We start from the raw sequence: 27,859 nt of genomic DNA, 5'->3' as shown, positions 1-27,859 counted from the left end.
TCATGAATTAACGATAAAAAAATTAACGTGTAGATTGGTGGGGTTATCTATTTATTATCTTTTTTTTTAACAATTTCGTCTACTTTTAGATAAGATTTAAAAGGTTGTAATTTGTAGTAATATTTTTGAAAATAAGCTTAAAAAGTGATGTTAATTAAAGAAAGTAGTTGTAATAGTTGGGTAGGTATAAAGTTATGATCTCATTACGTTTATATCGTGAGTCCCGTTTGAGTTTATAGGTTTCCTTATTTTACACCACTCCTTCTGGTTGGTTACGTCGTCGTAAACCATCGCTAATTTTTTAATCTTTCGTTTTATAATAAGGAAATGTCAGGGTATTAAACAGTAAATTAATAATATTAAATAAGAACTTGAAGAACACAAATTAGCTAATTTCTTATGCAGAAACATCTCAGCATTAATTTTATAATGTTACTGCAATGTTTTTTTGCTGTTATTTATGGGTTAAAAATACTTTATAATCCTTGTGTATCCCGTAAGTAGGAATGTGAGCAATATCTAAATCTACATCTGATTCATTTGATTAAAACAAAGAGAGTACGACTGTGTGTTCAAAACGCATCAAGCCAAAAACTATAAATGTAACATTACAACACTTTTAATCAACGTCCTCAAATAGATTAAGAGTTATTATTGCATAAGCTATAAAAATATGTATTGCAACATCAAAACAATAACTAAAAATTATTTTTAAATTATCATCTTTTTCTGGTGAGTACCAAATCTCATGCAATCTACGCAAATATTAATTTCGCTATCTTATCAATTTAATTTTTATATATATACTACACAGTTTGTTTTTTACCTGATTATAGTCTTGATTTGATATCATTTTCTTTCATTTCATGTTATTTATTTTACTATTTTTTCGTTGCAAGAATTAATCTGGGCGTTCTCTTTTCGTGTTTGTCACAGATCTTTTTGTCCATTTCCTTCATTCAAAAGCTCGCCCAGAAAATGAGAATTGTATTCACCCTCTCTACGCATTGTTCTATTTGCGCTATTCAACGTGGAACCCATTGTAATGTGTGGGCCAGTTTGTTTGCTCTTGAACACAGAATACCAACAGCATAATGAATGGTGTATGCAGAATTACATGATTAATTTTTTTAATTACGTTCCTATTCTGTTGGTAAATAGTTAAATCGATGCTTGTTTTGTTCTTGATAAAAACCTAAAGGTTTTATTCAATATTTGATGTAGTGCTTTTGTTATGAGAACAGGTAGAGAAATTTTAGCTACCTGATTTTAAAGGAAACCACTTAAAAAATTCTTCTGTATTCCATATAATCTAAAAAATTATTTTTATATAAAATTCTAATTACTACAATTTACTCTATACCGAACAATGAATGATAACGCATAATCTAGATAACTTCAAGATAAGAGTAATGTAGCTACATAAAAGGTAAACGTTCTAAACAACCCGGTTACCCCATTTTTTAAAACACATTTACACTATGATATGATAAATATTTGTATTTATTTATGGATATAATAAGAAGCTAAAACATTTCATAAAATCAAATAGAAAATTTTTGAATATTCATTAAGGTAACGATTTTCTAAGAGCCGTGCCGAGAATAACTTTTCCGCTTTAAAAATACACACTTAAAATAGGAAGTGGCGGTGGTTGAAAGATAATGAAGTAGTTCTTTGCGGTTAACCACGACAATATTGACGAATGGTAATGTGGTTAAAGTTGTTAAACGTGGATACTGCTGTGGAACTCACGTTTTAACGCAAATATTGAGCTTGGTTAAAGATTCAATATCTCTTTAAATGATAATTATAAAGTATACAAATAATCGAAACTTAACTATACGATTATTTACTCGTTACTTTTTCGATTTTCTTTCCGGGAAAACGGTAAGTGAGTTTCTAAACTTGTTAACAGATTGTCTTGTTTGAAATAAGAAAGTTTATACAACAAGGTTTGTCGAATATCCAAGTTAATAAAACGAACACAAACTTATTTGAATTATAAATCATTCGTATTCTATAAAAACCTTAATAGATGATAACGCGATGATTGGTGGGAAATACACAGATTATAAATGTTTGTATATCATGTTCTTTGTTTAGTTGATTTATCAATAAAATATTTTTACAGTTTTAATTTAATGATGTAAAAACTTTCAACATTATTAGACATCAGATAAAAATCTTTTGTAATCTTTTTCATCTAGCCTGGAGCTGAAAATGTCTCATTACAACACACGAACATTATCGACCTAGCACGTCGTATTACTACTTGTTCAGGTTTATCGATCAAAGAAAGATGTCAGAGTAATCAAAAATGTTTTCAGGTTCCAGTGTGAACTGACAATCATTTCATAACAATCAATAGTTACGAAGAGGGAATAACGTCGTTAGGAGGTAAGACTTAACCCAAGGTTATGTCGCGAGCCATGATAATATCGAAGAAAACCAAAAAAGCACCAAAATGATTAATGATCCTTTGCAAACTACTACGACGAAGTGATAAGTCTAATTTATTGACAATGTCAGCCACTGTAACTGACACCTGTTGAAAATCTGATTCCTTTTGAATACCTCATGTGATTATCACTCAGTGGGTAAGCCACGGCAATGAGTCAACCTTGCTGAAAGAGATTGTGGACAATGCCTAAGTGCATTCGTAGAAAGTTTTGTTAATAATGAACCTGAATATGTTCAAATGTATACGTAATGATTAGAATTGAAAATTAGATCTTGATACTGCTAGATCTAACTAGAAAACTAGATATTACTTCCAAAAGCCAGATTAATCTTTGCTAATTAAACATTAGATCCTGGTTGCAGAACACACTGCTGGCAGAAGACTAGATACTACTATCAGATGACTACTTACTGTTGGCAGAAGACCAGCTACATTATGCAAAACTCTAGATATTTTTGAAAACTAGGTACTACAGAAACTATATTATACTGGCAGACGATTAGTTATTGGTAATAGAAGACTAGGTATTGCTAATAAAAGATTAGATCCTGCTTGCAGAAAACTACCTACTGCTGACATACTAGATACCACTGACAAACTAATGGAAAACCAGAAACTTTGATTCCAAAAAATTATATTAATTTATACGATTATTTAGTAAGATTTTATCACCTGGGCGAAACATTGTTAACGCTTTTTTTTTAATAAGAACTGTATTGTTTTCAGTTGTGATCGCAATTATGAACAATATACGTTTGGATATTGAAGTGATATTTTTTAACTTTCCGGGTTTGTTTTGAGATTTGGTTAGTTTTGATGTCGCTAGTTGTAATAAAATATTGAACTCCTGTACAATGCACTTTATACCCCTAATATTCCACTGAGCAGGTTGAAACTCTAATCGATCATTTTATATCGAAACGTGAACGATTTCAATTTGGAGTGGTTGAAACCGACACTGATGATCAACGTAATATTGGACTTTTGCGAGTTTTTAAATTTGATCCATGTAAATGCTGTGATTAATGGAACGATGCTAATACTTTTGGATTTCGTTTTTAATTTTGGGTATAATATCTTTTTTAATATATTATAATACCAAATAGTCTCAATGAGAAGTATTTCAGACCTTCTGAAGGTTAAAATTAGCACATACACAACTAGGTATCCTTTTTTGAACCTTTCTGGTCAGGAAAAATGTTGTTTTGCATTCATCTTTATCATTCAAATAGCTATAGCACTTCATGGCGTATCTTGTTATTTCATCCTTTGTAAACGTAATATATTTGTTCTTCCTTGTTTCAGAAATACCATGTTTATCTTTTCTTAAATAAATGAAAGCTTTATCTAAAGTTAATTAAATTTAATGAAAAACTTTTAAAGAAACATTTGTTCGCTCACAAGTGATGAAATTTTCTTATCAGGGTGGAGATATTTTCTAAATATACTTGTTCTGTACTAATGAGCTGTTAGATGCTTCAAATACTAAAAAACAGTTTTTTTAATTACTTATTGAATAAAATAAGGTTGAGATCTGATAAAGAAGTCATAAATTGTATTAAAATTTGATAAAAAGTGTTAAAACTGTTAAATCATTGGATATCGTTCAAGATTTTCAGCATTGCAATTTGTTTGCCTAAATCATTGTTATCAACCGGAATTATCGAATGATAAAAAAATGGTAACTAGGCATCTATCCACTAAATTGGCGATGTTTACCTCCAGGTTCATCATTCTTCGTAAAAGAATATAAAAAAATTACAATATTTGCATAAAACGATGACTAATTTATTGTAAAGAAATTTCGGTGCTACAGATCCGTTTCGGTTAACTATGTAACCGTCTTCAGGCACGACGTCGTATTTAGTACTTCAATAAAAAGGGATTAACAATCATCGTATATATTACATCATGGTGGAGAAGCATCTTAGTGAAATTTGTGGAGTGAAAACCGTGAAAAATATTAAAGCTCTTTCGCAAACATTAACAAAATGGGGGGAACGTGTTGTGCAACAACAAATTGTGTACGTTTTATGCAAAAAACCTTTTTTTACTTTTCGTGAAAAAAACTTATGTGAGAGGTGAAACGCTATTAACACAAAATTAACTCTGATTTGAAAAAATAAAATGTGATGAGCTGCGTACTCCAAGAAAACTTGGTGCAGACTGTGTTGCACGTGTTGTTGCACAACACGTTCCCCCCATTTTGTTAATGTTTGCGAAAGAGCTTTAATATTTTTCACGGTTTTCACTCCACAAATTTCACTAAGATGCTTCTCCACCATGATGTAATATATACGATGATTGTTAATCCCTTTTTATTGAAGTACTAAATACGACGTCGTGCCTGAAGACGGTTACATAGTTAACCGAAACGGATCTGTAGCACCGAAATTTCTTTACAATAAATTAGTCATCGTTTTATGCAAATATTGTAATTTTTTTATATCTATCCACTACTCTATACCGGTACTGTATGGTAGTCGATCAGCTGTTAAGATCTCGAGAAACTTTTTACTCATTCAAAATTCCTCTATTAATATGTTTTATCGTATCGTTATTTAAGCAGTTCTGCATTTCTCGTTTGTTACATCATGACATGATTTCTAAGTGTCCTCGTTTAAGTTGTAATTTTATCCTCCACCTGCTCTCATTTACATTGACAGAATCAGCTCAAGTTTTATAAAATGAATACTTCACTTGAAAATGTTTCGGTAATTTTTAGTCATCCTTCCAACTTGAATATTAAGTGTGATTTCGCATTTTGTTCTAAAAATCGACTAGTTCTTTTATATCTAAAGTTATGATCCTACGGGTGTTCTGCCAGATATGTGCAGTATCCGCAACTTCTTCATATTCTCTGCAAAGTACCCATTCTGAAATGCTTCCATCTTCGGTCACAGTTTTGCTATCTATGATTCTAGTTTTTCGTCGTCTTAGACTTTTTAATTCGTTACTATCAACCCCATTGAATTCATTAATATTTATGAGTTAAAATTTTGTAAACTGCTATTATCAATGTTAAGACTGCTTTAGGTGAATGTAAGCTGAGATTAACTAAGCTAACCTAAGAATTGTCTAAAGACGCAGGCTGAGCCTGGCCCACAAAAGCAATTGCCATAAGAATATCTTATTACTGATTAGAAATAAAACATATCGAATTGATAACCTTGTTTTCTTGTACATAGATATACTGTCCAAAATGAAGTACAACTTTTCTTTGTCTCTAAAATGGTTTACATGAAACTTTTTCTATAATTTTCCCGAAGATATTTGTTAAGCAGATTAGACTGTGTGACTTTGACATAATGGGTTTTTTATCTGCTCCTTTTTGTGAGACAACTCAAACTGTTTTTCTGATCTACCTAGTTCCACATAAGTATTGCAAAGATACATCGTAAGTACGTCGTTTAGAATATTTGATGGCCCTGCTACGTGACCCATATTCAATTCCACAATACATTTTTTTATCTGCCTTGATTCAAAAGGCTCTGGTACTTTTCTTGTATTGTATCTAACTATTAATCTTGTTCGTATTTCCTTGTGTACATTGGCTTCTTTTTCCTATCACCGTATCGGGCTTCCCTTCCCAATTAGACTTAACTCCAGGTCTTTTCAAGGTTATGTAGTTTTCTTTTGCTTTTTATTTGCATTCCGAAAACGCTGAAGCTTCTGGTTGTTGTTCTCATTCTTGAAGCCATTGTCATCTTAATTTTCCTGGTTATCTATTTCCATGTCATTTCGGATTCTCACCATTTCATGTCACAAATTTGTCTCTACATCAGTTATGAACATGAATCCGAAAAAGAATTTTTTTACAAACTCTCAGAGACAGATTACGATAAAAAACATAAACTAGAATTCAAAATAAATCAAACTTTGTTCGTTGAGCCAAAATATCGATTAAATCGACCGTACATAACAGAAATATCCTTAATTAAAGTCCATAATTTAAAATTCGGAATAAACTTCCGTGATGTACTTCACAAAACCAAGGCAGTTCTGCGATTTTTCCTTGTTATTCAAGGCTATAACTTTGGAATTTATGAATTTCTTTATTGCTTGAACCTCCCTTTACTCAATATGTATTCTTCATTTGATAGCTGAACCAAGAAATCCTACTACGCTCTGAATGAACAAAATTTAAAGCACACTTCAATATTTTTCCTGTTATGATTTAACAATAATTTAAGTCTCATTGTTAATAAAGATTAATGAATAATAAAATCAAATACTAAAATTGTCTTATTTTAGAATAAATAATACTTTTATTAATAATTATTTACTCTCTCCAATAATTTCTATAGTACGTTTGTTTATGAAATAATAAGTTCATTAACACAATAAAATACACCACAAAAATTAGTTCGTTAGAAAAGATGACACCAGACGATAACCTTTAGGTGATGATGTAAACCAATCTTGTAATAAAATATAGAATCCTACAAGAATTCATTCATATCCACCACTGACTAGATACAACGCTCCTTTTAACCGTTTTACGATCGTGTCCTACGATAATTTCCTGTGTATCAAAGGGGACCGTGCTTATGAACAATTACGCGACATGACCCCAATAAAATCGCGAGAGCAATTTCATTGCGTTTTGATTTACAGCTTTACATAATCCCGACAGTATAAAACGCGAACCACAATGCTTCTTTCCTCTCCGTTTGGTTGCGTTGATCGCGAAGGGTCAAAATGGGAATTGAAAACGGGGTCGACGGCAGCACACCTGACACGCAATAAAAGTTGTGGAACAATAAACCCCATGACGACGGTGGTACAACAGCGTACCCTTTAAGGTGAACAATGCCCGTTCTTGTTCGTGTATAGACCGAGTTTCATTGCGAGTAGGAATTTAATTTTATCGCTCTCCCCGTTGGAAATGGAACGAACCCCCTCCTGAGAAAACCTAATTAGATGGTATATCTGTGGATGTTATTGCAGTGGTTTCGTTTTTTTTTTGGTGACAGTTTAAAATATTGATGGCGAAAAGAAATGCAGAATGTGGTAATAAAACCAATGGTGATACGGTGTAAAATATTTTTATGGAACCGAGGTAGTAAATCAAATTAGTCGTAAAAATGAAAGTTAAACCACTCGAATTGGGTGGGTAGATAAAGGAGATGGGACCATGAAACCAAATGGTTCTTCTTTGGAATGTAATAGAGTGAGGCGTAAACCTAGATCTTTCAAATTATACGGTTCTTTTTATGGCTTTAGATGTTAATAGGCTGAGATTAAAACTTCAAAAATAATCTGGATTTTAGTTAAAACTCTTTTAATATCCCTTTATTTTCTTGGTGTAATAAATTTATGGCTTAGAAAACGAAACGTTAATGAAATGTAATGAAATTAGATGGCTCGCACTATTTTAGATTTAAATTTTAAATTTCTAAATCGTAAATAAGTTTAGTATTATGAAATGTTTTACTCGTGCATTATATACATATTATGAAGTTTTATTTTGTGAAATAAATGCGGTTGCATATCAGTGGGTGTCACCTTCTTAGGCAGTCGCGTGTGAAATAAGGAAGTTTATGCAACAAATTTTCAACGTGTGTGGGCTATTTTGATATACAGGTAAACACAAATATTGATATTTGCAATAGGTAAATCAAACACTTTCTAATATTATTTACTACTGAAATATGTTTGTTGTATGTTTATGAAATTTATTTTTCTATTAGTTCTTAAATTTATGTTTATTTTACTAAAAACGTGTTTTCTACAATTTTTTCAAAAACTAATTTTGTCAAACCAACCTTATTAAAAAAAGTACTCTGCAGTATAGTACAGTAATGGCATATTAGAACATTAAAATTTTCTATCTGAAGTGGTGTGGGTATTTCAAAAAGTGATACAACACAGGCTGTATTGTATGAGAATATCTGGAAATCTTCTTTTGTATTGCAACCCTTTTCTTCGCTGCAAGACTCCAGATTCGTTTCTATACTAACATTGCTGCAGTAGACTCGGATTGTTTCTCGAACCATTTCGTGGCAGTTTTTATCATCATATCGTCATTATAAGCCCAACAACTCTCCACAATGTCATTGGAAACTACTACATCGATAATTTCACCGTTTTCATCGTAATCACCTTGTTAGTTCTTTCTTCAAATCCTCCTATTTATTAGACAGGTTGCTACGATGTCCATTGATTATCGATCTAAACACTCTTAGGTTCTTAAGAAGCATTTTTAGACAATATACAATAACAGTCTTTAAAATTTATCTCTTTCGGAAAAGCGATCACGATGTTTTCTTCCTGTTTAGTAATAAGTAAGCGTTGTAATAATTGCTTTCGAAATAGATGGACAAAACAAGACTCTTCCTGCCACAAAGAGAGGATCTTTGATTTGGAACTTCGTTTTTTAGCAAAAGAGAAAATACACGATATTTTATGCAACGCAATTTCTTGCTTTTGCCTATCACCAGTAACAGACGAGATTGCATGCCATTGAACATGCATGGTGTGAATTTTGTGTATGTATTTGAGTCTTGCAATCTCGCTGAGTTTTTTAATTTTTTTTTGTTTTTCTCAAGTTTGGACTAAATTGTTAATGTGGTGTGTTTTGGTTTGTTGGATGTAGATTAAGTCACGATTTTTAAAGAATCAGCGAATTTGTATAAACAGGAATCAACAATAAACGCTTTGATGTTCCATATTTAATACAGCATGTCGGGTATTCCCTTAATGGGACCAATAGTTTTGTGTTTAACATAGTCCTCAATACGGGTGTAACATGAATTCATTGAAATTAAATAAAAATAAAACCTTTAATTAATAAATAAAATAAAACCGAAGATTATTCAATTGTATTGATGCAGATTAAGTTTTGTGCCATAATTTTTATTGATGTGAAGTGTTCTACAACTGATTTCGATTGTTAAGCTGTGTATTTTGAAATGTATTCAAATTACAGACTGTATCTTAATGATTTATTTTATTTTGAATATAAAAAGTTCTACAATTTTGCAATAATTTAACTGCTGTTCTGCATCTGCTCGGGAAGAAGATCCTCAAGACTGAGAAAATATAGTAATTGTGGTTTACATTTTTCCATTCAAAATTATATCTATTATCTAAGTTTTATGATCGATAGCAGAAGTATATTAATTTACCTTGTTTAATCAACAATGGTTGGCAAATAAAAAAGTAGAAGTACAGTGATTTAAAGTGATCAATATGTAGTTAAGATAAGTAAGGTAAGTGCCTGAACTCGGTTAGTTATTGTTCCAAGAATCGTTCCATCCAAGAGATGGATTTTTTAACTTAAGATCGTTCAAAAACTTAATTAGTAATTCCATAATTGGTAGCAGCAGCTTCTAATTAGTGTCGTACAATCTTTCTATCATAACATGATTCACTAAAAGCTGTATCTAAGACCTTTGGAATTTATATGGGAGTTCCAACAACTTTCAAGCATATAAATGAGTACCAATACTCTAGATTTAGGAATAACAACAAATGATCAATTGCGTTTCTTCAAGAATATATCATTCGAAGTAATTCATTTAATGGAATGAATTTTATTAATTTCTATCAAAATTTGATTATTTTATTTTTTGCTTTTTTGCAATATCCTTTATTTTAACTACCCAGAATCCCTTTACTTCAATTTTTGCAATAATATCGAATTTTGTATGTAAATCTATATATTCTTAGGTAAAATTTATACCAAATTTATGATTCCAATTCATTATTTAAAAATGTTATTAACATTTATAAGCTCAAAAATCTTCTTTTTAATAATTTTGGTCAATACATTTTAATGAGATCAAACAGAACATTTCCATTTTAATTTTCTTAACAATTCGTTACTTTTTAGCACAATTCATGAAACTTTTATGACTTTCCAAAATGTTATGGATATTCCTGTACTCAACTAGCTTATTTTTTAATTTTTCGAGTTCACTACCTGTAACTTTTTAATTATAATAACGATTTTGCATTTTTATTACAATTCCTGAAAATTTGATGACTTCAAACTAATTGTTAAAGATCTCATGAATATTCATAACCCCAATACCCGCAGTTTTAGTGCTTTTAAATACATCACTATTTAATAGTTCGTAACAATACCATCTCAATTTTGACAATTTCATATTTTTTATTAGAAACTGCACACTTTTAACACAATTCCTGAAAATTAAATAATCACAAATTGACTTTTTAAAATATTATTTATATTTCTGTACTCATTTACCTTATTTTTATAAATATTTTCGATTTAACTGCCTATAACTGTTTTATTTTAATTTTAATAATGATTTCACATTTTTTATTGGAATCCACACTCTTTTTACTACAATTACTGAAAGTAGTATAATTCTTAACTAATTTTTAAAGAATTGGTGATTCTTTTATTACAACTTTGGCGACAATTTCACATTTTTAAATCTACGCAGAATCTGTGTAGTTTTTTTAATCTGTGTTTAATTTTAATTTATTAAAATTTTAAATTAATTATAAAATTGCACACTTAATTCTTCCAAGTCAAGCCAGAACGATTTTTGAAATTTACCTTTTTTATGCTATTTTACTTACATTACAAATTCTTTTCTTGAATTTCTTGATGAGTTCAAAGAATTATTAATTCTCACAAACTCTTTTCTATTCTGGTAAGATTGCATCTCCCACTTTAATTTTATCAAAATGCAGACAGCAAAACCCGTAAAAGTCCGAATGAGATTTATGCTCACTTACGTGAAGGTTCAAATATGTAAATATGTGCACTTCGAGAGATATTTACAGACATCCATGCCGTACATTGCAAATACGTAGTAGGTATGTGTACGTGAAAAGCAAATATCTGAGATTACACTCTGAGTGGATGGCAGGAGTCTCGCTGGAATGATGCAGTAAAGGATATTGCCCAACATAAATAATAAACGCCTACATAATGATTTCGGCTAAATTATGGAAGATCTATTTATAGCGAACGTCGGATACATACATAAACGTATCTGACCTCTAAGCGTGATTTTTAAACCTTATCGCGCATACTGATGTTTTTCATGGAATAGAGATTAAGCACATAAAATAAATTATAGTTGGAAATGAAATCAGTGAAGGAGATAAAGAGGATGTTTGACGATTTTTTATATAATTTACAAAATTAAATCGATTTAGTTTATCGTTGGAAATAAATTCAGAGTAGGAGATAAAAAAATCTTTGACGCGAGCAGATAGAATGGCAGCGTACTATTTTCTAAAGAATTTGTCTATAGATAGTAAGTACTGTTGTTTTCTTCCTATTACGGCGAGGCTAAAGTACCCTCCTCGTATGTTTTGATCAAATATCGCGCTTCATCGCCCACACATCGCCATTATTCCAAGGTTTTGTTTATGTTAAACTTATTATCAACGAGCGAAGAGGAACGAGCAGCTCGAACTACGACAGAGGACGAACAATTTAGTAAGATGAATCGTCCATTGTTTACTTGAACCAACCGTAGTTTACAATCGATAAGGAGATTCTCCTCTACCAGACCTTCGTCTTTTTTTTGTGGCTCATCTAAAATCAGCAGTACTCCAACATTCCTTTATTTCAAAATAAATATTGTAATAAAAAATTACTTAGGTATTAAAATTTATTCTTGCATTAAACGATTTGATTGAGATATAGCACGTGATTAATTACATCTGATTCAATCGATAGATAATAATGTCATTCCTACGGCGATGTTTAATGATGTAGAAGGGTTGATTTGGATCATAATTTATTATAGTTGTCTTTTGATTAATGGCCTTTATGGTATGCTTTCTAATATAAATCACCATGCTTGTGTTAAGTTGATTTAAACTCAAAAACGAAGAGACAAATTCATATTAATTTTATAAATAAAATATCATTCCTAAATGTATCGTTTTAAAATAATGATTTGAATTAATTTTTAACTTATTAAAAATTGTTTTGGATTCGCTGACACAAAAGCTCCCTTCTCATTCCATCTCGGTATAATATCGAATGTCTCGGAGTCTTGGAGTTTCGGCGCCGATTCGGCTGGCTTTTACGTTCTTTTTATATGTTTTTCACATTTCGCAACGAACGAAAACTGTATTACTACACGACGTAAATGGACAATTCACGTTTGCGGTCGCAAAGTTACTTCGCTCGTCGCCCGGCCTATAAATAGATCACCTTGCAACATAAATTTATACAATGCTGATGTCGTTATTTTCGAAATACCGAAGAAAACCATGCGAGTTGTTTTATTATATTTCACGTAAAAAGATCGTATATCTCACATCCCACAAACGAGGTATACGTTTTCACTGAGATGCATAATGTTGGGATGCTGGTAAAGCTATACTTTACCGTGTAATCGACTAGATTTCAATCATTTAACATCTTGACGATGTTTTGTATGATCCGTGAAATAATGATTGTAGTAAATTATTTTTAAGCCGAGTAATTTCTTTGGTAAATGTAAACCAATTTGTTAGGTTTTAAATGGTGAGAAAAGCCGAGATCAAATCGAACCCATAATTTATGAACTAACATTTATACTTTCTTACAAACAATCGATAATATCTTACCTCGGTTATCACTAAAGAGGTCTTTGTATAATACCTCTACCTACATACCCTTTAAGAGGTCATAACTCATTCATTTTGCCACTTGAAAATGGGGCGTGGTGCGATAACACTCAATATTTCAACACTTATCGACGTTTTCCATCTTCAATTCTCGAAGAATAACGACATAACGAATATACAAGAGGTAATGAAAGAATGCATCCTAACGAACGACTTTACAACACTTCGACACATTCATGAACGTTTCGGAGATAATTTCATATGACTTCCGGAGTTGTTAAATGTTAACGAACCGAGGCGGTTGTTATAATAACCAGGCGGAAAACATCAAAAGATTCTGACGATTCTTCGTGATTTTATGGCTTAAGAAAGAACTATAATAATAATCTCTTAGGGTTGCCAAGGAGTTATTGTCTGGAAAATGAGACGTGGATATTATACGAGTTGGCCGAGTGAAAAGAGAAGCGTAAACTTGAACGTACCTACCAATTGGTTCCAATTAAAACTACGTTTGATAGACGTGTTGCGTGTTGGTATGCGAATATTCTACACGATGTTTTAACTTGCCCTTTTGCAAAATATGTGTGGTTATAGCACATTGGGGTATAATAAAGATTAATCTTTATTTATTCATATTTCGTGTTATTAATGAGAGAATGTGTGTATAAAGAGTTTTCTTTTGTTAGGTTAAAAATATTTTTATAAGAATCTTCGTTTAAATAAATTTACATTTTCCCCATTTAATTTCAATTCGAACAGATTCTTGGATTTTCTTGGATAGCTCAAGATTCGCTGTAGAGAAGTTTTAATAGAGTGTACAAGCTTGATTGGTTTAGCTTCCAAGGATAGTTTGTTCAGGTCATAACAGGTATTGAATGTATGCAAAATTGTTTTATATTTCCTTAAATATAAAACAAATAATCTCACGTCTATAACACATGAACCTCCTTTCTTTGAATGAGTGTACCTGCCACAGTATTATACCTGTTAAAATAGCAAAAACGGGTTTGTACGTCAGACGTCCTACAACGTGAGGTTGATTCTTGTTGAACTTCTTTTTTTTTGCAAATGCGTGGTATAAAAGTTAGGTAAGATTAGAATAAAGTACTTGAAAAGAATGAACCTTTTTTACTTTCCTTAGCTGATTCTCCGAGTTTCTGTGTTCCTAACATGCATAGTAACTCTCAATGTCTACAGATATTAGACATTGTTAGGTGCTAATAACTTGGTCCTCTAGATTGACTTCTCCCATTATATGATTATATCTATGTGTTGTTAGGATTAAATCATACAGATCATTTATCTGCTATAGACTACGTTGTTTATGAAATCCTTCCAGATTAGGATAGAACCATTGATGCTATTAATGACAAGGATTGGAACCTCTTTGCCACTGAAAAAGAGCAGACTCGAAATATAATTATTGTTCGAACACATTGCATCAAGCCGCTGTTATTGTAAGGATTGCTGAATGGTGCAGATTTCTGCGAACATGTCGGCACATCACATACTACCATACCTGTCCTTGGTCTTGCACTAAGAAAATTAAATCTTATTCGCATTCTATCCAGGAGCAGCACCTTCCAAGTTGTTTCGAGTGGCTGAATTTATTTGGAAGATTTGTTCTTAGCAGGACATACTGAATGAACATAGTTCTACATTTGCCAAAAAAGTTGGCGGCTTGAGTAAGTATTCTCCAGCTCTTAACGATAACTTGCATATTCCCCTCGTTGTCGATTGTCAAACTGACAAGCTTGTATAGATTAATAAACATCTACATATACAGGGTCCGGCAGTGAAAAGGAAAGATTTAAGGTAGGGTTTGCAGCGCGCCGCGAAGTGATGGGGAAGAAAGTAGCCGACTTGCCAAGACCTGCATGATTTGCCATTTGGTTTACAAAGTCAAACAAAATTATTTTTAGAATACTACATCCGCCAAATGTCCTCCGTTACAATTTATGCATTCTTGGAGTCGTGTCTGAAAGTTTTGCATAAAGAAGCTCTGCAAGAAAGGAGTCGTAGGGGGTTAGGTCGGGAGACCGAGGGGGCCAACTGATATCGCCGTTTCAAAGCAATTACAGCATTCATTGAAATTCTTGTAGTGTGACTTGTTGCCCCGTCTTGTTGAAAAAGTGTGTCTTCATTCCCTGGAAGGCCTTCAAGTTGTGGTGTGAGATAATTCTGAATCATTGCAACGTATCGTACAGAATTAACAGTAATGGCATTTTCAGCCTTATTTTCAAAAAAATATGGACCGATGATTTGCCCATTTGCCGAAATCTCACCGTTTTGAAAATAGGCTTTAACTGCGTAACCGCGCTGCTCACCCGTCCAACGTTCCATTGTAAACTAAATGGCAAATTTTGCAGGTATTGGCAAGTTGGCTACTTTCTTTCCCCTACTTTAAATCTTTCCTTGTCACTGCCGGACCCTGTATTTCTAATCTATATTAATCATTATGCCGCGTTAAAAGTTTTAATGGTATAACGTTGAATTGATTATAACTAAAGAATGGTTCATTGGACTTTATTGTTTCATATTTCAATCAAAAGCTAGGGTCTCACTGAATATGGATGTCAAAATACTCAATTAGAAACTTAAAATATACTAAAGTAAGAAGACTGTACAATTTTAAAACGATTAATACTGCCAAACCGTCAAAATCTAGTGTAGCATGCAAAATAACTAACATTTAAACACGCAACTTGTTGATTAAAGAACCCCATAAAATATTTGTGTGAAACATAACTTATCTATTATTACCTACTTATAGTTGCAGTTACTCTATTAGAAATTGTGCCAGAAATCAAGTGCGTTTTAATGTTGATCTAAAAACAACATTAAGTCGTTTCTATTTTAATGCTATAACGGTATAGATTGACAACTGGGGTGTGCTTAGAACGATTGAAGGATCAGCAGCACATATTCCGGTAGAGGAAAAAGTGTAGTGATTGGAACAATTCGATTAACTGCATAAAGTGACAACACATAACACGAACAACCTTTGAGAAATAAGGTACACTTGCTGTATATGCTGCAGTGGGGCTTGAATGGAGTCGAACCTAAGTGAAGCCTCCTCTCACAACAAATCGCAAAGCGATAAGCTATTATTTCTGCTATTATCGAAAAGGTTTCGTAGCACCCTTAACTTACTCACCCCTAGAGTCCTCATATTGTATTTCTATCAGGCGAGATATCTTTTTATCCACACCGAATCGACGATAACTCTTAATACAGCTGTTTGAGATCGTGTCAAAAGCGTTTTAAGGTCTATTGTCAAGATGTTGTATCTTATTGTACTTCACTTCTGTAGCTGCTACCTTTCTAAAGCCTCTTTGGTGAAGGTGGAGAGGATGGCTACATAGCCTCGGGTAAGAAGAAAAAAATAGAAAACATTTTGACATCTTGTAAGTATTACCCCTTTAGTAGTATTGTTCTATTCTCTATAAGTAGTGAGTAGTGTTTTTAACGTTTAATGACATCTCCTACGGACAGAAGTTCCTTTGCTTTCTGTGCCTTTGAGTTCTACTAATTCATTTCTCGTACCAAATAGTTTCCAGAAACGAAGAAGTAGTACAAAACGAGTTGGATGAAAAGACGATTGAGCCTTGGTAGCCAGATAAATAATCTCTAATAGGTTTGAACTTGACCGGTTAAGAACTTCAGTCGTCGGAATGGCCATAGATTTATCTCCTATTATTTCGTCTTCGATCGTCTTTACGAGGTCGACCGGAATAGCCTGTTTGCTCTTCCCAGCAAAACTCTACATAAACTCTTCATACTTCTTCGCTCTCTTCTTTGTCCATATCGCTTATAAAACGATATATGGGAGTAGGTCAGAAAAATGATTTTCACCTAGATTAGTTCATTTTGCTTGGTAATATTATCAATTCCGCTTGCCAATTCACTCCACATAAACTTTCATCGTCCAGGGACAATCTGGTAAATTATTATTCTCTCTTCATCAACGGAAAGGTTAAGCTATAATTCTAATTTATTGCATATGTTTGTGACAGCATTTGTCAACTATCTCACTATTGTTTATCTATCGCTAAAGTCTGCAGATAAATATAGATTTTTGACAAATTTTAAGATTTTGAGAATTTTAGATTAATCTTAAAAAAAATTCTAAGTTAATGATTTCTTGGAAAATTGTTATGAAATTTTGATAAATTATTAAAAAATGTATTTACTTTTCAATAAAGATATGCATTTTCAAAAATAACTCTTAGGTTTGCAGATATAAATGTTTGAAGTTAACAATAATTTTTGAGTATTTTCGAGAAAAATCGATATCATGGAAAATTATGATCAAATTTCGTAAAAAAACCAAAAAGGATATTATAAAATATATAATATAAATGTATTATTAGAAAATGTCATATCAATTTTACATAAATTTCTCGTTATCACTAAGTTAAAGATTATCTTTTATGACTTTAAAAGAATTTTATTTGATCGTTATCCAAACACATTATTTCTTGTAATATCTCCACCTATAAAACAGAAAATTTATAGTTAAACAACTTAGTTAAGTTGTCAAGTTTATCATATACCAAACATGAAAAGATATTGAGTACAACACTACTTCACATAATAATATAATAAGTTTCTAATAGTCATTATAATTATCACAACAACAGTATTTTGAACTTCATCAACTCGACTGTTAGGAATGCTCCACACAAATGCTTCCTGGTTTTATTATTTATTATTATTGGCATGAGTATACGCTTTACCGAACTCCATTCCTTATTAAAACGTTTTCGGTGTTCTACGTCAAAACAACTTTAGAACGTAGTCCATTCATGACCTGTATTTTAGATATTCGTGTAAATAAGCAATCATATCGAATGGACGTGGCGATGAAATTTCCTTGTTACATTTACGGTTAATTTTGGACTGACGCTGACGTTCACTTATAATTAATGACGATTATGATTGGATGCAGTTTACGAAGAGTATTCCGATATAAACATCCTCATTCAAATGGAAATTAAAGTTGGACAGAATCCGTTTGGAGAGAAATCTGAACGTTGTGGGTAAAGTATTTGACTTGAATAAATAAATACGATGGGAATGAATAAAAATAGGATTGATTTTCGGTTTTCGGAGAAGATTCTTTCTTCGTTCAAGGGAAAAGTGTCATTATACTTTTAATTATAAACATGAAGATTTTTATATATACTTTATATGATTATTATATGTAGGTATCTTTATGTTTAAAATTAATCGTTGCTAACAATAAAATTTACACCCCCATAAATTTCTAACATTCCTAACTTTACAACTTCCTCAGGAGCATTTAACGTTTATTATTCCTTCCGTTCTAACGACTTTACGTTTACCAGTTTCGATTTATTACAAGTTTGGATTCCCCGATGACTCAACAACACGTCGTCGCCAATCTCTTCGTCAAAATATGGTTCCAAATAAAATTTTACGATTCAACTCACGACGGTAAATCGTCGCAACGTATGACTCATTGAAGATTTCTAAAGTACACGATAATTTAAACAATCCAGAATATACACATAAAAATGAAGAAAAATAATACAACTCTCTCCTTGCTCTCTCGGTATGGCTATTAATAAACGTAATTGCTTCGTATCATCCATTACATAGTAATAAATCAGTTTGGAGGATTCTTGAAGTAGTCGTTTTCTCGCTTTGGTTGTTAAGTGTTAACTTAATGGTTTCTTAGAGGAGAGATTAAAGATTAAATGGAAAAATGTTTATTAAAAACAATTAAAAAAAAAATAATTAAAAAAAGATAATTAAAAAAAAAAATGTATATGATGGTTCAAGTTGAAATAAAATCTTGATTGAAAAACCATACAAAAAATTAATTATTTCGTTAGCTTTACTAGTTTCACGCTTTGAAACTTTTTATTACCGCTGCCTCTTGTATACACAGCGTAAAATGCGCTTTTATGAGTTCACGCCATAAAAGTTCCATGAGTTACGGCGAGGGCGAACAATACCGTGAAATGGCTTTTCACTGTTAATTGTTGTTTATTCAAGAATAATCAACAATGAAATTTTCTTTGCTTTGTCCTTGCACACCACAAATAGTTATATATATTTATCAATCATATTAATGAATATATTAATAGAATAAATTAATTAGACTCTTAACACAACATAGTTACTGAATGCAACACCGTCTTATAATTTTATGACGCAATTCTAAGGTCAAGTTTAAATGTGTATTTAGAGTTATGGAGATTTGTCGTTTGTAATATCGTTTGTGAGTCACGTACAATTAACGCGTGGGCTTTAAGTAAGTTCTATTTTATTATAAACATTTACTTGTTAAATAAATACAAGAATGATAGAGTTTGTTTATTTGAACATGAAGTAATTGTTATTAAGCATTGCTAATATCTATTAGATATACACTGTGTAACAAATGAGTCATTTCATTACGATTTAACCTAAATATTGTTTATACAAGATTTGTGTAATTACTAATTACTATGAGATTGTGTTAATGTTGTTATTTGACATTACTCGTTGTATGTAGGCAACTTTTCTCTCAAATTTATTAAAATTAATTCTGAATTCGAATAATGCAATTGTACACTATTGTTCGTTCGTATTCTTTGAAACCCGTCTAAATAAATTTTGTTTTGCAGAATTTAATCTGGTCAATAAAATTATGATTCATTCTCACATATTATCTAGACAAACAAAATGTACGAGATGACAATTTCTAAGAAATCATAAAAGTTGCGTTAATTATATCTCCTTAAAATTTTTGTTGGAACTCATTTCAAAGTCAAGAATTTTAATTGAAATTGCAAAAAGAAAGTCGGTCGTTTAAAGCGGATTTTTAAACTTTCATCATTATTAACTGTTATCAAGCTTTCAATTTATCTTAAGCTTTTTTTTAAATGGTATAAAAATGTTTTTGGTAACAAGGTTTTTATATTCATTAGCCTCGTTTCAAGTATCATTATACAATAATTATAATAATACTTAAATTACTGCTCGTTAAATTTGTTATTTCATGAGTAGTTAGTACAACAATTTAAAATAATTACTTACCGAGATGGATTCAACTTCAGAATGAAAGCTGAATAGAAAGTTGAAAATTTACATAAACCATTGTTTTGATGTTCTAAGACCAGATTAAAAAGATACTCTGCATCCAGACGGAATTAATCGAGGCTGTAAGCAACGACATAAAATTGCACATTTATATTTTTAAGTGAAGAAGTATTGAAAATAATGCAATATATAACAGTATTTGTTTAACCATAATTGAAAAGGCAAATAAGAGATTCTACTCTCTTGTAAAGAAAGCATTACAAGGTTTATGTAATATCTTTTGCTCGGGTTGAGAAGAATTTCGGATCATATTCTTTCTTATCTATAACATCAAACACGGAAAAATGATTTCTGTCATTTTCTACTTCTCTGAAAAACAAGTTTTTCTGGTTTTGTTATAAATTTCGGGTTGAGCAGAATCAAATACCCTTTGGTTAGAAAATCCGTTTTCTTAGAATTCTTCCAAGTTTCGAATTGAGCAGAATTTCTTATTAAAATTTAGTTTAAACTGCATGATATTATCTATAAGCTTTTTCTGGAAAGCAAGTTTTTCTTGAATTCTTGCAAATTTCCAATTAAGCAGAATTTTTTATCACTTAAGTTTAAACTCCATCGTTTTTCCCATCATCTCTAAAACAGCAAATATAAAGAAAATACTTTTATAATTTTTTATTTTTCCGGAGAGCATGTTTTTCTGAAATTCTTCTTTTTCTGAAATTGAATAGAATTTCCTATTAATTTATTTTAAAGTGCATCATATTCCTAAACATCTATAGCAGCACGTACCGAAAGAAAATTAATTTCTTTTTTTCCGGAATGCAAGTTTTTCTAAAATCTTTGGAAGTTACTAAATGAGAAGAATTTTTGATCAATTTAGTTTGAACTTCATCATTTTTTTCATCATCTATAAAACAGCAAATACTGAATTAAATACTTTTGTCATTATCCCTTTCCTTACAAAATCCGTTTTCCTAGATTTTTCCATATTGAGTAGAATGTCTGATTGATTTATTTTATTGTGGATGGCATCTCTAATCATTTATAGAAACAAGTTCCGAAAGAAGATTATTTCTGTAATTTTATGTTTTTTAGAAAACAATTTTTTTTAAATTATTCCAAATTTCGGGTTGAGCAGAATTTGCCGCTTCGTATTTCTTATTACACTGGTCTACAGTGGTTTTGTTGTCCTAGATATAAGATTGATTTTAGATATATTTATGCTCACAATTCATGAAACTATCAATGATTTTGTAAGATTTGCTCTCGTTTTTTTTAAACCTCTATTTTCATTTTACATTACAAAAATCGGAAAACAAGAAACAAAATAACAGATATATTTATAATGTCAGTTTTGTTTTGAAAAATTAGGATACATCGAAGTAAATAGAGAGGAAAATGTCGCAAACATATGTTATATTTCCATAAAATACCTTTTATGGGCTTTTCTTTTATAATTTTTCAGGGGACAATCTCTTTTTAAAGACCAGCGGTAATCTGCCATCATGTGACAATCCTATCGACAATGATACCTCTCCTCCATTACTTTTAGATCCTGGTGGAACCGCTCTCCCTGTTCCTCATTATAATTTCCTAAATTATCCGGAAATGTATCCATATGATTGCGGAGATAGTATAACTTGATACTCATATTTGCTCCTAGAGTCTGAAAGTTTGGCAGCATATTTTGTACAATTTCACAATTTGGTGCTTTATGGTTACCTAGGAAATTTTCGACTACCAACATAAAACTTTTCCAAGCTTTACTTTCCGGAACAGTCATAACTTTAATAAAATCTGTGTCTTTCATCAATTGCCGTATTTGAGGACCATCAAATATTCCACCTTTCAACTTTTCCATACTAAGCTTCGGAAATGTTCTACAAATGTAGTTAAAACAATTTCCTTCCATGTCCAGCGCTTTTACAAATTGATTTATCATTCCTAACTTAATATATAATGGTGGAAGTATGATTTTGTCTGTGCTCACTAACGGCTCCCTTATTACATTGGCTTTACCGACAGTTATAGAATTCTTACAGGCCAAACATCTTGTTCCCAATGAAATTGCTTTGCTCTACTGTCCCCGATACAAATGAAGCAAGGGTATTTCGTGTATCCACTTTGTTGACCAAGTAAGAAATTAACCATTTTCATATCCACACAGATTGGCAATTGATGCTCCGAGTAATTAATTTTTTCTAAAACTAATTTTACATTTTCATATTCTTCTTTGAGTTTTGTTGAATGGGCAATTGGAATTGATGCAAATTTGTTTCCATTGTGCAGTAAGACGCATTTTAAACTTCTTTTACAACTGTCAATAAAAAGGCGCCACTCAGTAGGTTTATATTCTTTTAAACCCATGTCTAGAAGCAGGTTCGCGATATCATTACAGTACACCAGTTCTTCATTTTCACTAAAAGATTGTAATAATACACTTTCTCGCGTTCTGTATGTTGTAATTGTTACTGTTGGAGCCAATACATTTTTTTCATTCAATCTTGAGGCTAACAGTTCTGATCCTTATTTTGATAAATTGAGATCACATATTAAATCACTGAGCTGATTCTGAGAAAATAACCTTTTCGTAGATGTTTCACCTTCCCATTCAGTTCCACTGGTAGACTGTCCCGATTTCTGTGAATTTGGCAACATCATTGTTTCTGAGGGCATGCGAATTACTTTTGGAACGTAAATAGGATGAGGGAGATTTTCACTTTGCAGAACAGGACATTTTGTAGACTGTAAGTCTGGATATCTTCACGTTTGATTTCGATTAAAACCTTTAGCATCTAAACATCTAAACCCGAATGTACAACTAATTAACGAACAGATGACCCCCATAAATATACGAATGTATTCCATTCTAAAAAAACCATTCAAAAAATAACCATGTTAGACCCATATGAACGAGGGGTGTTAATTAAGGTAACAATTAGCACCCGCAACTTATGGGTCTCTATAGTTGCCAATGGAACCTTTCTTTTTCTTTTTCCTTTTCTTTTGCTTCCTTTTTTATTCATCCCAAACAAAACTTCATGCTGTTTTGGTGATATCTACATCCTTGTCTGTTTCATAAGTGGATTTATATAAAAATTGTTAAGTCGTTGATTTCATACCGACACGAAAATTTTTGTATTACGTTATGTGTTGTAGCGTGGGTAACGTTTAATTTTGTTTAATAGTGCTTACAATTTGTTTATTAATGTTTCATTTTGGTTCACTGACGTAAGTAATTTGTTTGAAATGTATTTCCATGATTTTGCATTGTAAGTTTTATAGTTGCATCCTTCTGATGATGATTGTATAATCGAAATCGATTAAGGACATGAATATAAAAATATCACTTAGTATAAAGTCTTTCTTTGATAAATAATATATACATGTTTTAAAAGACAAGACAAATATATTAGAATGGGCATTCAGTAATTGAAACAAAATATTAACACATGAAAACTTATCCAGATTCACGTGTAAATACTTGAATATTGTCAAATAACTGAGATCTCAGCTGTTCTGCGGAGCAAGGGGTCTGAGAGTGGGGAAAAATAAATTTTATTACTAACAAACCCATAATTGTTCAAAATATAAGATATGTAAAAATCATAAAAAAACAAGAGTAATCATGTCGTAATCTGGACACTTGAAAACATAAAAATTTGCAAAATATCCAGGGCAACAAAAAAAAATTTTTTTGTTGTAGAGCTGTGTTATCGATAGCAATATGGAAAGAAAATTATTTTTGTGTTTTTCTATTATTCTAGAAATAAGTTTTGCTGGAATTCAGAAAAATTCCTGATTAATGCTGGTTTACAACAAACTTTGTATTATGTTTGATAAATTTTTAATCAAACATAAATCAGTAAAATCTAATTTACGTTCTAATTGCTTTCTAATCTTTTCATAAGCTTCTTTTCTAAAAAATCTCTTCACAAATGTCTCTTGCTGAAAATAAGATAAAAATCCTTATGATGTGTGGTACTGAAATATAAAAAGGACAGTTGTGAAAGCTTGCGCTGTTTTTAATGATGTAGTAGGTACACATTCGTCCACCAATTTCATCACCCTATGGTTAGTAAAATTATTGCCAAATACAGAGATAATGAACATATGCGTGATTCATTAGGGGTTAGTCGTCCAAGAATAAATGAAGACCAACTTGAAATTTCCAAAATCTTAAAAATTATCAAATTGTTGATAATTGAATTCAAATTTTAATTTCAAGGTCGAAATCGGAAAAACGCAATCAAACGATTTTTATATTGAAATGTCAGGTAGAAAAACTAGTGAAAAAGAAAGCATATGTCTTCTAGGAAAAGTTACTTGTAAATTATATGTTTTATAAGTTGCGTATATAGCATAATTGATGACATTGTAGCGCGGGCACACGATTTAGCTCATAACAAATCTACGAAACTTATTGCGTTAAGGCAAAATGAAAATTCGATTGATATTTTTCTATTACAGTTGAAAACATGGTCATATCATTATCATGTAGATTGCCAAAATTGAAAATTCAAGAGAGACCATGATGAAATTGCTATCTTTAGAAAACAAGTCAAAAATTTAGAGGTATAGGACACGTTACTTTTCGTAAAAGTTGGACGAACTATATTCACTATGCGCCTGGCTCACATTGTAAAGTTGTCGCTTGCTTATATCTTTGATTTGCAACTGGCTTATTTTGTAAAATCACTTCTTCACTTACCTGTCTTTTCTCGTCATTTTCAATTTCGTTTTCTTCTCTCAGTCAATCAAAGAAACTTCTTAAGCTATCCTGGTTTTCAACATAAGAAACATCAGCTTCACTTAGGTTCGTTGACATCAGTTATTTTTTAAGTCGACAACTATGATGATAGGTTTTCTAGGCGCAAATGCAATTTTTTCCCCAATCTATCAATTTCCTTTTGTGAAATGAACTGGCTTTAAAATCCGTAGTTGTATGGCTTTTGATGGGTAATATTTCAGTATTTTCAATATTTCACTTTTACTCTAACCGACAGTGGTAGGTTATCTTCACTTGTTTTGGAAAATAGATAGATGATGAATGCGGTTATCCCAAAAAGACCAAACCTCAATTATGTTGTAAAGCACCCTTTACACCTTTTTATTTAAGATAATTTTTTATAGTACTTTCTAATTCAAAGAAATTTATTAAACTTTTTGTAAATTGCAACGATATCAGAATTAGATACAACTGTTTTTATTCCTAAATTGCTAATTCTGATATTGTTGTGTTGAACTCTTTATTTTACATATCTTACATGTGTTACGCGCTACGAGGAGTTGCTGAGAAAAGTGGACCGCGGTGAAATTATTAATAACTAATTAATAAGAAAACTGTCTTTTATTGGTTTGACCAACACTCACATAACAATAAATATTGACATCATTTCGTATGTAATTATGAGCACTTGCATCCTGATATTTAAGCTATACTTCATAATTTGATTATCAATTTTGGATTGAAGCTCCACTGGCAAAATTTACTAGCAACCGAGGAAGCAATCTGGGTAATTTCGTGCATGTTTATAATCACATCAATTAAATTACACAAGACCTGGAAGTTTAATTGAGCATCGAGTGGCACTTTGGTCCTCTTCCGTCGTCATACTTCAAAGGGATGTTAATTAATTGAACCTGTGATAAAATTTAAATTTCACCTACAATGAGTTATTTCACATACCAATTTACAAAATTTTATCTTGATGAATTTCCAGTAACGAATTAAAAAAATAATCAAATTAAAATACAAAAATAACCATAAGTATTGTTTATAATTAAGCAGTGACGATGTATTTATTCAAGTCATTACAAAATGAAGATCATCATTAGAAACCTATTAAGATAAAATTTATTATGTAAAGTTATGCGGAAGAAATGAAATGTAAAGTGTCGAAACAATCCTCTATGCTTACCAAAGCATTAAATGTCTCATGCAAATCAACTTTCATTATTGCATTTGTAAAATTATTACTTTCGTAGCCACGACGGGTTACGAATATTGCATATGCGCACGCGGACAAGATTTGTAGCTCTTCTATTTCCGTGACTATCCTCCTTTTACATACAACGCAATCATGTTAAATAGATCTCGACTTAAATTGCAAAGTCATGTCTCTACGACCTAACTCTTAATATTCCCGGTGGGTAGAAAATCTTTCTCCTAATGGATACATTTCCTCCACATGGTGTACGAAAGCCACACTAAATTACATACTTTGTTACGGTTTTGCATACCTCCCAATAAATTTATTCGTTAACTCTATGCTCTTTACTTACACTTCCTCTTTCTATCTACAATTTCAACGTAGTTGACTCATAAATAACTTGGAGGTGAAAAGGAAACTTTGGTTATATTTCCTAATAAAATTTAATTATACAAACCACCGCTTTCATGCCTTTGGCTTGAATCCTCTCGCGTTTCTTTACCAACCATGTAATGGGATTCGGGAAAATCACCTGGCATAAATTCTCATTACGCTAACAGCTAGAAATTATTAATTACTTAGAGTAATGGGCCCATCATAACGCAGATTAACTACCATAACGGGGTGTCAAGGTAATAATATCGATTAATGGGTGGTAGTTACATGGATTTATGTGATTCTAAAAGAAAATTTAGTTTAATTTTGGCTCGGTTGACTTAGTTATGATATTGCTTAGTTTACATTTTAAACACATAAAATTATACTGAAATTTAATATTCAAGTGAAGTTAACTAAATTTATAATAAATTTGCAATAAATTGATACAAATTAATTCAACATCCAGTTCATTATTAAGAAAATTGGCCCCCTAATATAATTATTTTTTTTAAGTATTTAACATTGCATTTGATCTTTTCCATATAAAAAGTCGTTCAATTCACTCCAATCAATTTAACTTAATGGAAAAGGAAAGAAATGGGGAGTACCAAGAAAATTTATGAGGAGTAATCCAAAACTGGACAACATCTTCCTTAAAAACCTCCGTATTTGCATCAATATAGTTACAAGATACCCAACCCCTATAATTATGTTAAAATTCCCCTTTTCGAACGAATAAAAAAAGTCTTGGAATAAAAGTCTCCGCCTTATTAACATGCATTACAGCGGCGGCGCGTATAATTTAAAATTTCATAATCATAAAATAAAACTCGGCGCAACGTTTTAATTAAATTCACCGATGATTTTTTCGTGTATCCCGCCTTTTAGATTTTACGCTTGCTTCCCCCTGTAATCATGGCTCAATCTACCCGCACATTTTGTCCCGTCATATTCTTCCAGATAGATGACGGTCATTAAGTCCTAAACAATTTTCTACGCTTTTCGATGTAGAGGTGGACTTGGTTGGGCGTATTCTGTTCTTCCTCCGGATCGCAAAGAGAACGAAACGATCTAACAATAAGAGGACTTTTGTTTTGTGTCTTCTTCGCGTGTAGTGTGTCGAATCGGAAGATACGCCCAACTATTTATTGATCCTGGTGCCATAAATATTCAATGGACCGAGGCGGACGGAATAAATGTTACTGTTAAATAGCGCGAATTGATGAACGGGGTATGCGCATTTCAAACGGCGTATAAATGATGATTCAAACTCGAAAAGAGTTGTGTTTGTTTCTAATTCCAATCAAAATTTTTGTGTTATCTTATTCAAAAAAATCTAATGGTGTTGAAAACTAATTGAATAGATGATGACACTTATTTGAGTTCTTCGTAATAATAGACAAAAGGAGATTTATCAATCCAGAATTGTTTACACTTTGCTTATTTTGACATGGTGATTTATTCGATTTTATTTTTAGATAGT

At 31.5% G+C, this 27,859-nt stretch overlaps 1 protein-coding gene across 3 annotated transcripts in view; it reads left to right on the top strand.

Moving 5' to 3' along the window:
• The window catches only part of LOC111417557 (wunen), a 66,762-nt gene that overhangs the window by 9,517 nt on the left and 29,386 nt on the right, over positions 1-27,859 (top strand). The gene's annotated exons all lie outside the window — the stretch shown is intronic.

Source organism: Onthophagus taurus, chromosome 7 (genome assembly GCF_036711975.1).
Source record: "Onthophagus taurus isolate NC chromosome 7, IU_Otau_3.0, whole genome shotgun sequence".
Taxonomy (NCBI): Eukaryota; Metazoa; Arthropoda; class Insecta; order Coleoptera; family Scarabaeidae; genus Onthophagus; species Onthophagus taurus.
The sequence above is the reverse complement of the archived record's forward strand: the minus strand, read 5'-3'. Positions and strand labels throughout refer to the sequence as shown.